Source organism: Python bivittatus, unplaced genomic scaffold (assembly GCF_059951505.1).
Source record: "Python bivittatus isolate LINGU-HERP-01145 unplaced genomic scaffold, Pbiv_v1 ctg000330_np1212, whole genome shotgun sequence".
In the NCBI taxonomy this organism is placed as follows: Eukaryota; Metazoa; Chordata; class Lepidosauria; order Squamata; family Pythonidae; genus Python; species Python bivittatus.
In genome coordinates this window covers 39,436,374-39,453,041 of record NW_028277058.1, presented here as the reverse complement: position 1 = coordinate 39,453,041, position 16,668 = coordinate 39,436,374, and the positions used below count along the sequence as shown (strand labels likewise).

General features: G+C 36.9%; 1 protein-coding gene across 12 annotated transcripts in view; it reads right to left on the bottom strand.

The window, feature by feature from the left end:
• The window catches only part of RBFOX2 (RNA binding fox-1 homolog 2), a 202,265-nt gene that overhangs the window by 102,494 nt on the left and 83,103 nt on the right, over nt 1-16,668 (bottom strand). The window lies entirely within an intron of this gene.

Below are 16,668 nucleotides of genomic sequence, written 5' to 3'. Positions count from 1 at the left end.
CTGGCTTCTGCTTCTCTGCTTTTTCCCAGCTACCTCTCATGGTAAAAATACGGAGTGAGCATTGTACAGTTTGCACTTAGTTTCCTGCATTTAGTTGACCCATGAAAATACTGAACATAGCAAAAATGTTGATTTTTAGATTCAAAAGCACAAGTTACTCAAATGACCTATAGAGCAGTTTCATCCTCAGAAGGAATTTTGAATCCTGTTTTTTTTTTTTTTTAAGTTTATAACAGCAGATTCCAGAGTTCAATCTATAAAAGATCAAGCCTCCTTTTGAGTTTGACTCCTAGTTATGTCATGGACACATATACATAGTTTTCTGGGCAACAGTATGGGAAGACGCTTGCCAGTGCCTTTTTTCAGACGTCTTTTCATCATCCAAGTCTAGCATACACTGTAGGATTTCATGGTGATCTCCCATTCCAACATTAACTAGGTCTGATTCTGTTTAGCTTTTTGAGATCAGTGCAGAGTAAAAGGACAGAACACATCAAGCAGCATGAAAAAAAAGTCCACCTAATGCACTGACTAGCATTAAAAACAAGCTATATCACACTGTTGCCTTTTTCACTAATAATAAAAATGAATAAAAGACCTGCAAAATGCTCTCAAATTGTAGTATCAGTGGAATAAAATGGAGAAAGCATTACAGATCCCTGAAGTTACTTTTGCTGAGCCATTCAAGGTATTAGACTTCACACAGGTATATCATCAGGTACTTGCTCATAAAATATCTTTTTAGTTTTGCTGTGTGGCCTACTCTCAAGATGTGAATATTTAACATATTGAACTAAATAGTGTTGGGAGGAGGAGACTATATACCACATAGGAATTAAGAGGTATACATTAAACAAATATAGACTAAAATGCAGGTGGCAGGTAAAAGAACAAAACAAATTAACTAAATAAATTTAGATTAAAGTTTTTAGGCAGGCCCATGTTTTTAGTTTATTTTGTTTTGTAAAGTGCCATGTGTACTGATGGGGCCTTATAAATCAAAAATGAGCAGTTACATATCCTGAAATTTTACTGTATTCTTGTTTTAACCTTGCCTAATAAGCAAGCTTAATCAGTCTCAACATCAAACTGAAAGCAGTGCTAAATCCAACTAGAAACTGAAATCACAGAACTGTGCAAAAAAGTGTTCATAGAGCCTCTATCTTTTAGAGGGTGGAAAAGAACTAATTTGGTCAAAGCACAGTTCAAAAGCTTTACAGCAGCTTCTAGCAATATGGTAGATCATTCAGAAATGTAAAACAAACAAAAAAAGATAGAAGTAAATGTTATATTCTAGCTTAAACACAACTCACAAAATGCTGTGTAAGCGGGGGACTAATAACGTCCAAGCAAACATAAAGCAAGGGCTCCACTTCCATATACTTGATAGACATACAGATATAGACTTTAAGCACACAAATACATGCTGTAGATGCTGGATCAAGGCAATCTTCCTTACTTAGTTTGTGAAATTGACATGTTCAAGCCCATTCCCTTTTGTGCAAATTCTACAATAAAAATTTCTAGCATGCAATAAACATTACAGACCAGCCTACCCATACAACCTCCCTAGTCCCTATCCCAGAGAGTTACCTCTCCCTTATTAGTCTCTGTCTATTCCTTGGACCAGAGGATAATCGCCTGCAAGCTTAGGATCACTATTTCATGTAGCTTCTAGACCAACATCAAAAGCTATTTGCAACAGATCATTCATACCTCTGGTACAAACTCCCCCCTTCCCCCCAAGCTTATTACAGTAGTTATGAGAGAGAGAAGCAGAGTAGAAAAGGAAATAGGAAGAAAAAAGAGAATGAGTGTCCTTTTCTACTCTTTGTTTCAATGCACCCAGCCTGGAACCCTCAAGGTTATCCCTCAATTTAAAAGCAAAAGTTGCCCAGTCCATCTGGCCCTAGACAACTTTTTTTGATGTTTCAGGGCCAAGATGCTGTTAGATGACAACTTCCATAATTACTGGAACTGCTAGATGTGAAATATAATCCCACATCTGGAATGCCAAATTTAATAACGTCTAGCTGAGGTGACACATACATATAATGCTATGCAAAAAAATTCCATTTACAAACCACAGACTCGGTTCACATTTGCATTTTGTGTGAAGCCGAAGTCAATTGGCTTATAGCAACATATGAATCCAGTCACAGTCTTAGATCCTGCATTTGCCAAAAGAGATCAAAACAAAAACAATGACAAAATGAGTGAGGAATGAAAGGTATAGCTAATGGCTGAGAGTCTTCTGATCTGCAAGTACAAATCAAATCCTTAAGTGTAGCAATTTTATCAACTTGTTAACATACAATAGCCTTGTAATCTTTCAAACAGCCTTGGAAGACAGATCTGTATTGGCTGCATATATTGTCGGGCTGTTTCTCCTCTTCTCATATATTTCTACACACTGAGGGAATGCTTTAAATAGGCTTACTAATGTGGTGACAACAGCAATAGTTCTCCAGTGAGCACTGGGAAGCTTCCATTGTTTGATGGAACAAGGCAATGGAGCATCATTCTGAGGCAATGAATATAATTACAATGACAGTTGCCTCATACTCAGCCAAGTATTAGAAAAGAGAGCCCAGGAACAGTAGTGATGGCAGCATGAAGACCAGCAGCAGATGGTCCTTGCCAGCTATACTGCAGGTGGGGGTTGGAACTTGATGAATACTATTTTATTTTCATGACATGGAGTTGTGATCTAGGAACTTTCTGACATATAGCCCAGTCTCTAAACTGCTAGGCTACAGCAATATATTTACAGTATTGAACAAGGATGGGCAACCCTTTGATGTGCAGGAGATGCGTTGAACAGCAAAAGTTATCAATTGCCATTTATAATTGGTGGCCTATAAATAAATATGCAGAGTTCATTGGTGAAACCCCAGAGTGGCTGAAGCATCACTGGCCTAGCAGGCATCCTACCAGAATAGGTGTAAAAGCGCAAATTCAGCAACCCCCTTGTCTTAATTCTTTGGGATTATTTGGGAGGGGAAATAAGACATTGCTACATAGCATATTACACAGGCAACTATAGCACACTTTGTATAAACAGTATATTTATTTTTCTGCTATCCAAAATTATATCTAGAATATTTAGATTAATGGAATTTTCTTGTTTTAATTGTTTTTGAAACCATCTGTCTTACCAGTATCAAAAGTCTTTGGCAGAAGAACTGAAACAATAAATTTCACTTTGAGATCTAGATATTAATTTATTATCTGAATTATACTGGTTCAAACAGAGGTGAAACAAATCTGAAACAACTCCATGTGCAGAAACAAGACTGAAACTCTGAAGAAACATTATCAAAATTAATAATAACAAACCAGATACACACTTAATGTAGAATCACAGAAATATAACAACATAATATTTACTCATTTATCTTCTGAACAAAGGCATAAATTATGTTATGTCATCTAAGTCATTTAAGAATGATTGTACTCTTCATATTATTGATTGACCAGTATCTTTACAGGGATTTTCTGCCAATTCTTTCTTATCCTGAGATGTAGCTTTAGGGTTCATAATGCAAACTTCAGTTCTGAACAGCAGTACTGCATGATTTCTAGAACAAACTCTGCTACCAAAAGAAAAGAAACTATGAAGTCCCCCTTCCAAGAGTTGGTACAATTGCAATTAATCTACTAAGAAGGATATGAATTCTTATGGGTCTTGGTGAGTATTTTAAGAAATGCAACAACTTTCATGGAAGCACATCAAGTGGTTATTTTTAAAAGAACAAAAAGCCAATATCAAAAATTCAACATTCCAAAATCCTTTAGAATATCTTATCATTTAATTCTTTAAGTAATGGGTTTGAGGCCAATCAAAACCTAACTCTATACTTCAATTGTCTTATTTTTATACTTTGTACTTATTTCATTTGTAACCTGTCTTCCCATTCAATCAAATACTCACAAACTGCTCCAATATCTGCAAAATAAAAAAAAACCTTGAAAAATGGGAAAATCAAAACATTATATAGATAATGCCAGAAATGTAAAATAAAGTTAATATATTTTTAATATTCTAAACTTTTAATAAAGTTTAGAAACTTTAAGGAAATGTAACAGGAAAGTGATTAAATACACGTAAAACAGAAATTAAGTTTTATCACTGCTATTTAGTACTATGTAAGTACTACCAATAACAATAAAATATGTAACAAAGATGAATATATTCAAAGGAAATAAAAAGATGAATCTGCAACAGAAGCATGTATAGTAATTGACTGCCCAATTTTAATCAATACCGTCCCAAACAGAATCCAATCTGATTGCAAAAATCATTCACTACCACTTCAGTATAAAGTATCAATTGATCATGCTAGATAAAAGTTTGTTCTTGCTACAAGTACAGTATAGTCTTCCAGATGCAATTCTTCAGAATGATTATACTTTGTATGCCGATAAACTTATTATTATAAAAAAATGTTACTTTACAGTGAAAATAGGATAATTCTAATGAATTAAAACTTATGGTGCTGCGCTATATATGTTTGCTCCTAGATACAAACGGGTAAGGGTTGATAGGATGCAGACCCTAAAAACAGCCACTACAATAAAATAGATCTTTCAAATGTGACACTGAAAAAGGTAAGGGTGGGGTTCATAATTCAGCCTTGGAAAGATATACTGACTGGTTCTAAGTATCAGGCTTGTTTTAACCATGATTTGTTGACTAATCCACAACTAACTGGGTTCTAGTCTAATAAAACATGGTTTATATATTGCAATGAAAGGGTTTCTATAACATGCCACTCTGGAATAAAGCTAAATAATTTAATGAGTTAGTGCAATATGTGAACTTAGCCACTGGCAAACTCAGGATAGTTCATGAAATAATCTAAAATAGCTTTCCAAGTCCATGAAGGAGTACACTTGCTAAAGGATTGCCACTCCTTGCCAGATTTTATAAGCCAGAAACATGCAAACTTTTGGCGTCCAAATGCCACAATTCTGTCTGTCTGTCTGTCTGTCTGTCTGTCTGTCTGTCTGTCTGTCGAATGCAGGAGGCTGAGGACTGTAGTGCAGGTTGGAGTGGCACTGTCAACTGTAATGAGAGAGGCTGCTTTGCTCTGATGGAGGCTGGATTTTTTCTCAGCAGTTTCTAGCAGCCCAATTTTGGAAGACTCTAGGACTGGAAGGGTTTGGAGCATATGCACCCCTTGGGATACCCTTCCCTATACTGAAACAAAAAGTAAAACAAATACATGAATAGCACTCTCCAGCTTTATGACTGTATTTATTCTTTAAATAGTTTAAATCACTTGTTGCAATTTAATGGACCTCAGAGTAACAAACTTTGAATAAAATGGGACAATTTTTCATTTGACAACTCCTCTTATAATAGACTCACACAAATAACGTACACTGACACAAACAACTTTTGTTTGGATTTAACAGATATTTGGGTTTAATGCACATCCCCATCCCTTGAATGGTCTGTTAAAATTTAGTGTAGATTTTAGCATCTAAGGTTTTCCTGTATATTGCATATGTTTCTATTAGGACATTAACATTGGACTTAGGTACTAGAGTAGCTCAGAATATTTGTGACGTAAGAACTTGCAGAATGACCTCTAGATGAAAAGGCAATTCTAGTAGCTGGGGCTAGACAAAAGTTATATTAAAATCACACACTTTTGCAGCCTCCATCAACCAATAAGAGAATCTTAAGGAATTTCATATGAATTTAGCAATGACAAAGCTACTTTTCACTACTTAAAAAAAGGCATAAAAAGAGATACATTTCTTAAAATGAAGCATCTTCCCAGAGACCCTTTTTCTCAGGCCTTCTACCCAGATCCCAACTTCAACTAAAAGTAAGCCCTGTCACTTGGGAAAAAAAAGAACTGAATTTGAAAAGACCACATGAAAAGAATTGAAGTTTGAAAAAGTACCACAAAGCACACAAAGTTCTAAGAATATAAAGAACTATGAACATGAAGAGCTAATAATGTGCAAATGTTTTCTACTTACCTGGACAACTGGATATTGGTAATCCATACAATACACACCATACATAGCCAAGGGGTTCTTCAGTCGTACACAAAGCAAAGAACTGGGAACTCTGTTTTTCCTCTCTTACAGTCTCACGCACAGGTTTCTAGCTATCCAGTACAACACTCGGCTCAGGCCTCTAGAGGTATGCATAGAGTGCTCAGTTTAATGTACACATAGACTGCTTGCTGGTTTCAGATCGCCCTTCCCCAGTATTTTCTGCACTGCTAAGCCGAGATGAGCGTGGAATACCCAAAGTTCCTAAATTAGGATGCCAAAGCTGAAAACAACTCTCCTGCCGTTCTCAGAAGCGACAGAGTGACAGCCAGGAAGAAGAGAACGCAGTAATGGGCAAAGAGGGAGGAAGCAACCAAGCACAGAGAAGCCAAAAAAAAAAGATGTATGTTCTTGGCATTAGGTGCATTGGGGAACCATTCTCATCTAGTACAGCAAAACATGCACGGGACTATCTCACCCGCCACTACTCCTGACCCTTTTGGAAAAAAACTGTCCCAGGCAGAGACAGGTGCTGGGATTAGTATAGCAAATCCTTTTGACGATACAGAGGGAGGGAGGAGAGAGAAGCCACATTGATAAGTGCAGTGAAGGGATTTTTAAAAAACACAACCAAATATAAGCTCATATCATTTAACACCTCTCTCTTGGCATTTAACCCAGGCAGAGACAGCTGCTTGAATCAGAACTGAAAGGGGAAAGAAAAAGAACGGGAAGAAGGCAATCTGAATCCACTGAGAGACCTTGAGCTATGTGCCATACAAGCTCTCAGCTGTTCCAGTCAAACTTAGGAGGATTAATTCTGACTGTCAGCAGGCGGGGGGGGGGGAACAGGAGAGAGTGAAGAAGGGAGCTAGGATTGGAAAAGCCAGCTGCTCTTCCCTTTTTAGAAAACTTCCTTGTGCCATTCCAAATGCATATATTCCTGCAAGAGGATGCTGGAATTCTAACAGACAGAAACAGATGCCATGTTAATCACAGAAAGGCCGGCAGGTTCGGGAGTTGCATTTAGAGCCATGGATGTCATGGGTGCTGTTCGTAATCTGAGACCAGGCCAGTACTTCTAAGAAGGCTGGAAACAGTTTGAAGGAAATAATGAGGTACACAGCAATAACAACTTGCATTAAAAATTCTTTGTTCTCTCTTTTTAAAAAATATTAGGCAGTTCTGGGTGACACAAAACTCCATGGTAAAACATGTTGCACTGTGGGGCTTAAAGAATCTGGATGCCCAGATTCCCCAAACGTCCGGGCTAACTTAAATCTTTGAAGCAGGTAGAATCAAAAGTTATGATTCAGTGCCCATTCTAGTTCCTTGTTCTTTTCACTGGCCACTAATACCAGAATAACAGGTGCAAAAAGGCTACATATATGCAGTTTATTATTGTGCTCAATTTAAACAAACAAACAAAAATCAGATATGTATCCCTGAGTATCTAATATTAAGCTCTGTGCTTGCTGATTATTCCAAGGGGACTCTTATTTTCTCATACTCACACCTATGCTGTAAGTGTACAGTTTTCTATCCAATGGTAAAATTATTTGGTTATTTTAGAATGGTTTACCTTGTCAAAAAATGAACAGTGACTAGCAGCCAACATATGCTAATTTGCTGATATATGAATCAACAGTGCCACTTAATTCAACTATGTTTTAAGTTTTAATATTCAGTCTAGTGGGAAAACAAAATTTTGTTGCTCTTTTTTTTGTATTGTAAGTCTCAATTTATGCCAATTGTGATACCAGTAAAATTCCCACTTATATAAGTGTCATTCCATAAATAATAAAATCAGAAACCTTAGCTTATAAAAAGACAAAAAGTAGATCCTCAATAGCTGTTTGTACAGATAGATATAGATTGAATTTTCCTACATAACTGAGTTTTAAAAAGATGAAGATTAAAATACTAGAGTAATGATCATGGCTGTAATCAGTATAATTAGAGTATGTTCTGAGCAAAAAGGAAAGGTAATCTTTTTAAATGCAGTGTTTACATGTGCATACACATACAGATACACTACTTATAGTTATGATTTTAATCTTCATGGTCAACTAGCACATGAATAAAAACACTGAATTCCAAAGAAAACATCCAAGAGTTTTAAAAAGTAGTGATTACACAAATGTGACCAATCAGTTTTAGAGTAAAGTAGCCTAAATAGCAAAAAACTAATAAAAAAATGCTACATGGTAGAGCTGATTAAATACTTTTCTCTCTGGTTATACAGAGCATAATGAAAACCCTTTAAGAGTATCATGAACAGCAAAGAAACGAAAAACATTACATTGTATCTTGCACTTGTACATTACAAGTAGTCCTCGCTTAACAACCATTCGTTCAGCAATCCTTCAAAGTTACGGTGGGGCTGAACAAATGATAGTTATACCTGGACCTTGAAATTATGGCTGTTGCAGCACCCCTGCCATCACATGGTCAAAATTCAGGCAGTGCCTGCCCGCACTTATGGTTGCAGGGGCACTCCAACTCCCCTCCATCTCTGCCCTTTTGGCCACTCTGCATTCCAGTCTTTGCTGACCCCAGCTGGCCTTTGCTGTCTTCTTCCTCCCGCTGCTGATGAGGCACACCCGGCCTGGCCCTTTGCAAGGCACCTGCTGGTAGCACCAGGCCTTCTCCCCGAGGCCACGTGCAACCTTGTCCAAATTGCATGTGGCAGGGCCAGCGGAGTGCATGGTGGCATGGCGAGTGGAGTGCAGGGCCAGCAGAGGTGGCGAGTGCAGGGTGGCCAAAAGGGCAGAGAATTTTGATCATGTGTCCATGGGGACACTGCAACGGCTGTACCTTCGGGCACAGGTCGTAAGTCCATTCTGCACCATTGTAACTTCAAATGGTTGCTGAACAAATGGTGGCAAGTCGAGGATTACCTGTATGTTCACACTGACTATCTGTGTGAAACAGAACTCAAGATGGAATAGGGAGTAAGAGATCATGTCTTAAGTCCTTAATACAATGCAATAATAATGGACCATTAAAATGTTTTGAGTTGATTACAGTAATGGTCCCAATTAATCTAGCACTATAAAAGTCACTGATTGGAAACATTAGCATGAGATCCAAAACTATTTCCAGTAGCAGAAAAATCTATAAAGATGCTGGATAATAATTTAACGTTAATTTTCACTGCAGAAGTTATAAGGCAGACATCTATATTTGAACCAACATTTTCAGACAAATGTGAACAACTGAGTCAAACAGCAAGTAAGAGAAAAATGTTAGGATTCAGATAAATTCATGAAAGATAACTCTCAATAGCTACTAGTCTTAATAGTTATATGATTCACAGGCAATATCTCTCTAAGTATGTGAGTGAACAACTGGAGATGGTTTTCTTTCCCTGCCCTGTTACAGGCCTCCAAGAGATATAAAAGCCAAGTCCTTTTTATGCCAGGCAAGACTTCACTGCAGCATAGCCAGCAAGCATGCAAATATTAAATGAACTTTATCTCATGGTGTAGACTAGGCTAAAGCATGAATTATGCTTACTCAAATGAATAAAATGTCACATTTTTCATCAGAAATACATTGCATATGCATCCAATTTAACTGGATTAGATTATATCCTAAACATTATTCCGCTAAAATTCCTTCAGAACAATTATGAAACTTAACTATAAGTGAATGAGAGAGAGAGAGAGAGAGAGAGAGAGAAACTAGCAATTGAGCCTTGCTACAGTCAAGGATATCAATATTTAGTGTAATTCTCACCAAGTTAACAAAGATAAACCAAGACAATGGAATCAGACTATTTATACACTTGTCTTTCAAAACAAGGATCCAGATTGTAATGGGTCAAAATGGGTCAAAATTTTCCAGGATTATCAGAAAACTGATCATCGTGATTATTCAAGACATACTGTGTAGTATCAAAAAAATCTCAAAATGAGTAATTTTGCAATTAGTGAAAACATGGGCAATGAAATTTATCTTCTACATTAGGACAGGATTCCAACATAGGACCAGGCCAAACAAACTCTTACATGAGACAGGATGTTGGCATTTCATTCTTTTTCAGACTGATTAGAGGAGGGGACACTTTTAATAACAACCAGAAATATTTTTGTACTTCTGAACTGTAAATTTCATTGACAGGTATCCTAATGATTATAATAAAATGCAAGCACCAATACAAGGCACAACAACCAACCATTTTTTTTTAAAAAAAATCTAATTTACATGATATCTTAACAATCAGCCAACATATAACATATATAATAAACACTGCAGTGAACCTTGATTAATTGTTTGGGTTCTGCATTTTGATTCCACAGAACTTTTGCTGAAGACTTCTTCATACTTGAATGTTTTTTTTATGATGAAATTCCACCATTGCCTTACAATTCAGCTCATATTTCAGTATTTCTAAAAAATGTTCAAAGTATTAGCAAATCCGGCTTGTTACACTACATCAAAAAGTCTCAAGGTACATAGATACTTCCTGTATTCAAAGTTTAAGCCCTTTTCAAAAGCTGATATTTAAGAGTGGAAAGCCATTAATGAACAGGATTTGGCAGTAAAGACCACAGACCAAGGAATGTATTCCTCTGCCTCAGAAGGCCAGAACAAGACAAGACAGATGGCAGGAAATGAATTATAATAAAAAAAAATGAATACACAGTTAATTAGATTTAACTACAACCTCTTTTTAACATTCTAATTCCAAAACCAATCTTAATAGGAAGGCAATTTTCACTCTGGATGTCACTCAGAAATAAGTTAGTGTGAGGGGTCACGTTGGCTAGGACAGCTCTTCCTCTAAGAAATGAGCAGCTTTCACACAGTTATGATGGAAAAGCAAGAGAAAAAGACAGAAGATTTGAAACTATGGATTTCTATATATAGGGTTTGAATCCTAAAGTATACAGTATGTGGTTTTCTTTTTATTATTTTTTCTAATATCTGCAATAAAAGTATTTAATAAAAGTAATAAATAGTATGAGCATGAAACTGAGCAAACTCAGGGAGGCAGTGAAGGACAGGAAGGCCTGGCGCAATATGGTTCATGGGGTCACGAAGAGTCGGACACGACTTAACGACTAAACAACAACAACAACAACAATAAATAGTAAAAATTACCATTAATCAATATATTTTAAATTTTTAATAATAATTTAATTTTAATTAATTATTATTAATTGATAAAAGTAAAAGCAGGAACCAGTATCTATCAAAAAACAACCCCCACTAACCAAGTGCTCCATTACCAAAGTAACAACTGAACCTCCCACAGGAGGAGCTGTGTAAGAATACTATTCAGATGAGTACAAACACACTGCAGCAACCCAGAACACCAGAAAAAGGAAAGAGACCACCTATACAACATCTTCCAAAAAAATGGATACTCATGCAACTTTATCAAAAAGTTGATAAACTTTTAACCGCTCAACTCACTACAGCACAACCAACACAAGCTATGAAAAAGGATAACAGTATCAAAACATCTCAGAAACAACCAACAGGCTATTACAACTGAAACCCTCCAAAGCATCTATAGTAAACCAAAAGACCAAGAAAAAAACAGGAGTCATCTACAACATACAATGTAAGGACTATAACAGCCACTATGTAGGACAGACAGGCAGAAGATTATTAGCAGAGCCATGAACACCAACTAGCAGTTGGAAGACACGATGAAACCTCCTTAATCTTACAACACATGGACAGACTCAACCATAGTTTCCATTGGGAAACTGTGAGCATCCTAGACCAAGCTAAATCCAAAAATGCTAGGGAATTCCTAGAAGTTTGGCATTCAGACAAATCAGCCATCAATAGACACATAGAGATATACCACATTTACACACCATTCAAAAGAAACAGTTAAAAAGCTAAGAAGGAAACAAAAAGACCAGAACACATCCTCTCCAGCAGCCTACACCCAGATAAGCAAGGATTAAAACCAGACAATCTAGCAATAAACAATACCCTAATCAAGGAACTACTAAGGAGAAAACCACGCTCCCACCAACACTGGCAGGGCAAATTGCTGTACAGGAGCAAACCCCACACTTACTAACACTGATGATGTTACCTGGCTGGGTAATGAAACATCTGCAAGCAAACAACCAAGTTCAGAGAGCACCAAGGACGCCACAGTTCAACCCTGAGCTACATATATTCTCTTCTATTGAAAAGTATCTTTTTAGAACTTGTCCCTGAATCGCTAGCTATCAGCTTTCTAGTTCAAGTTTTGAGCAGAGTGAAATTTGACAGGTAACACTTTCCACATTTCCATATTCCACATTCTGAAGTGGCAGATAGAGAGGAAGAAGAAGAAAATATTAAGATCCTAAAACATCTGTCAAGAAATTGTGTGCCTCCAAAGCATATTTGGGGTCCATTTTAAAGAGACAAGAAATACTTAAATAATTCCATCGCCTGGAGATGAAATTTCCTGCTTCCGTTTGACTTTTCTTCACTGGGGCAGAAATACAAATTGCACTTACTATATGGAAAACTCCAACTTTTGAATGTACCAGTAACTGTATAACACAGTGTCCAGCAAGAAACAAAAATGTATCAGCAAAATTTTATTCCATGTAAAAAATGAGAGAAACAGATGGATATAATCAACAACAGGGCTTCAGTGAAAAATTGAATCCTGGTTTTAGATTAGTAGGGAGATTAGCAGGGCAATTTAAATGAGTTCATCTTTGTTCTAATCTAACCTAAGGAAATTTTTGGTAGATGAAGTACAATCCTACCATTTGCTGGTTTTTATTTGAATGTCTACAATCAGGGTCTATTCCTTTCATACTATATTCAGCCCATTAGCTGCAGATTAAGTGTAAACAAAAGTCAAAAGACATCCTCAAATTCAAATTTCTATAAATGTACAAAGTGTTCCATGCATAGATCATTTCATGGACAAAACATGAGGTTTGGACAATCCATACCCAAACCAAAACACTTATCCATTCAGGCCATACATGTTTAATTTGGATACTGACTCAAAACATGTATATTCTGGGCACAGGTGGGGTGCAACAGAGAAAAAGCAAAGTTTGGGGCAGTGCATGGCACCAATAAAGTTAAGGAAAAAATAATGTCTGACACTGAGATGATGAAGAAAAGGAACAAGTGGGCATGGAAGAGGGGAGAGAGGCACCAGCCTCACTCTACTTGCATTACAATTAGTCCAAAATGTGTTGGCTTTAATTGGCCAGACCACAATCCTACCTGAATCACTCTAGCAATACCCTGAGCCACAATGTTGCTTGTTCCATGAACACCTCTACAAATATTCTTCCCTAAGAGAATAACCTGAAACAGTTCAAGGATTACAGAAAGGGAGAACTTTGGGACAGAGATGAGACCCATAAGGCACATACTCTCCAACTCCACTTTCTCTGAGACTTTCATATATAGTTTTAGAAGGTGCTTAATCTCTTCCTCCCCAAATCACTCTACCCATTCCAGTTTTAAACTCAGCATTACTGCATGAAATGGGGTTTTTTAAACATTATTTAACTCTTCCGTATACCATTCCTCTCAGAACCCCAACTTGTATGTATTACATGTAAACCTCAGCAGACAAGTAAACAAAATGAACGATCAGACGCATGTTCAGATATGTGACTCTGCCTATTAGCTTGCGAGATTATGAAACACTCTACCGTCCTATACAAAAGAGAATTAAATTCACCTGAGGTCTACAGCAGTTGTTTTTCATTCCTACTCTAAACGAAGAGACCTCATATCAGCAACACAGCAGTATGGAGCTCCCTATTCTAGTAACAGCAGTCTGCCCACTTCAGACCCCTAATCTCTCTGACTTTGAATTAATGTAACAATTATTGGTAATATGGTTTGAAGGAGATAAATGTCCAATACAAGGCTGGTTGGCACGGATATTCACTCCACTCATGATGCAAGAACAGTTTTAATTAAAATCCCCTTTATGATAAAGAAACTGCTTGAATGGATGTTTCTGTGCAGCCCTGATATGGAGCTTCCTATAAAGCGGATTAGAAATCAAAGTTTTTCTACACCTCTTTCTGTGGGCAAGACAAAAAGGACTGGAATAGTCACCTTGTGGCCCAAAATGCAATTCCCCAAATTCAGGAATTGCTGTGATCAGAGAAGGCTAGCGTAGATAACAATCTTTCTCCTAAGAAGTAAAGCCTGATTCCTAAAGGTTGGGGACAAAGGAAATGTTGGTGCAACCAGAACAAAGTCTGCTGCAATTCCAAAACAAGTTTTCTTCCTTTTAATCAAACACACACAATATTGTTCACTCTCATTTTGGGCACTGTTTAATAGAGGATTAAAAGTCACCAATACAGTCCATTAGTAACTCAGAAAGTCAGCTTTATTTTAAAATCAAATCAAGCAAATATCTAGATAGAAGAATTTAGTTTGGAAGAATTGTGTGGGTCCAAGAATAAGTGGTGTTAGAACTGATAATTTCTTACTGAATTACAAAAATATTAGGTAAGATATACTCCACTTGATTCCGTGTTCCATGCATAAATACACTTGGGTTACTTTTAAAGTCTCTCATCCCTATTTTTATATTACCTTAGATGAATATGTTAAGTCTTGTGTGGTTCTTGTATTTCTTGTGCCAGGAGCCATCTGTCAAAGTAAAAAATTAGCTCCATATAATAGTACATAAAAGGAAGCAAAAGGCTTTTGTGGTTGACAGTACAAATAGAAAATAAAGAACATCAAGTTTGAATGCACATCTGCTATTATTTTCAAGGTTACCTTACGCTGCTAAATATATGTCCACATAAAGATACTGACTTAAGGAAATGAATTTTGCCTCAGTTTGGGGCTATTTTATTCCAGGAACCCTGTTCTTTACCAATATCGATATAGGAAACTTCCTATTATCTCCTCTGTAGCTTCTTTTTCTTTACTGCTACCTTTCATCAAGACATTATTTACCACAACAGCTTTAATATTCCAGGGTCATTCCCTTCTCCAAGCATGAGAATAACCCAAGAGATAAATCATCCTACCTTTCCGTATCTTGATTAAAGCTGCAGTATTTCTAATAAAATAATTGCAACAACCCAAATATTTGAAATAAAAACTGGGAAATTAGTTGGTGAGTGCACTACCAATACCACCACTACTGCACTAACAATGTTAGACTCCATAAAAACCGAAGGATGACCATTTAGGTTAGTGAACAGGAAAACAGCCTGGCACAATTAACCAGATTAAAGAGAGATTTAAAACCAGGATAGAGAGCGCCATGGGAAAAATTGATCTTTACTGGATTAAAGCCAGAATCCTACTAAAAGTCCAGCAGTCCTGAGATCAACATCCTATAATAGGATTAAATTGAGAGAAGCTTTATTTTTGTATTACCAACGCTGTAGTTAAACAGTAAAGAAATTCCATAATGACTAGCTGGGATTCATAATGTAACATTATACAGAGTAATACTGTATAGAAAGGGTAAAGCTCAGAATAAGCTATTATCAGTATTTGCTAAAAACAGCAAAAAATCTTCTTCAGATATTTTCAAAATAAAAGGAATAGAAAATAATAAGCATACCAGCAACTCAGTGAACATGGCAAAAGGCTAATAGTTTAAGAAAGATTCAGAACAAACAAGAACAGGCTCAGAAAAAGGCATCAGGGACTAGAAACTACAGGGATTGAAGGGTCTAGTAATATTTCATTCTGAATAGAGGAGATTAAGGGAGAACACAGAATAAAAGATTTAAACTACAGGAACAGAAATTCTGAATGAATGTTAACAATTACCCATAGGGGTGGTGGGCCCTCTTTTAAGTGAAATGTGATCTGGGGACTACCAAGAGGTAGGTAAGTAGGCAGGTTGATTGACTGATTTAAAAAATATCCAACATCTCAGATTACCAAATCAGTTAGGTGTTCTCATTTGACAGCTCAGGAAATGTTAAACAAATACAAGATTTTGTTCAATTTAGATTTTCAAAAAATTAATCTGAGACCTATAGAAAATAGTGTTTATAGGCCCATCTGATAAGTCAGTCTGAATTGGACAGGCAGAGCTTGACAGGTTCTGATCTTGCAACTCAGAAGCCAGCAGGTTCTCAAACATTTGCAGATGAGGTTCAGAAAGATTTGGACCTGGACTTCCAGGGACGGCAATGGTGGACTGAACTTGGCTCTGCCATGGCAGAAAAAGGAGCCGGTGAATGGATCAGCTCCTCAGGACTATTCTCTGGATCAAAGAGAGGACAAGGATCACCCACAAGTTTGCTCCATACAGAATCACCCTGTGAAGAGATCATAAAATAGCAATAGGGTCTGAGAGTTCTGGGAGCCAGGGGGCAGGGAACCATCCTGCCTAAGCCACAATTCAGCAACTTTCAAAGACACACTGGGTTTGCTTACTTCCTCTCTTAATTACTTTAGGAAGCTGCTTTTTACTGATTTCTTAGAGGTTAAGAACCTTCCGAAGGGCAAGTTTTATTATGCCGGGAGAATCTCCTTCTACCCTGGATGAAAGAAGCTCCATGTAAGTGTAAGGATTAAAAAGAAAATATTTACTTTTTGGAAAACAGCAAAAAGGAGACTAGAATGTGGATTTTGGAAAGTTGAGGGGCTAGATGGACTTGAAAGAATGTTTCCTGTGGGGTGTTTTAAAATTTATATGAAGATTTTGAAATTAATTGT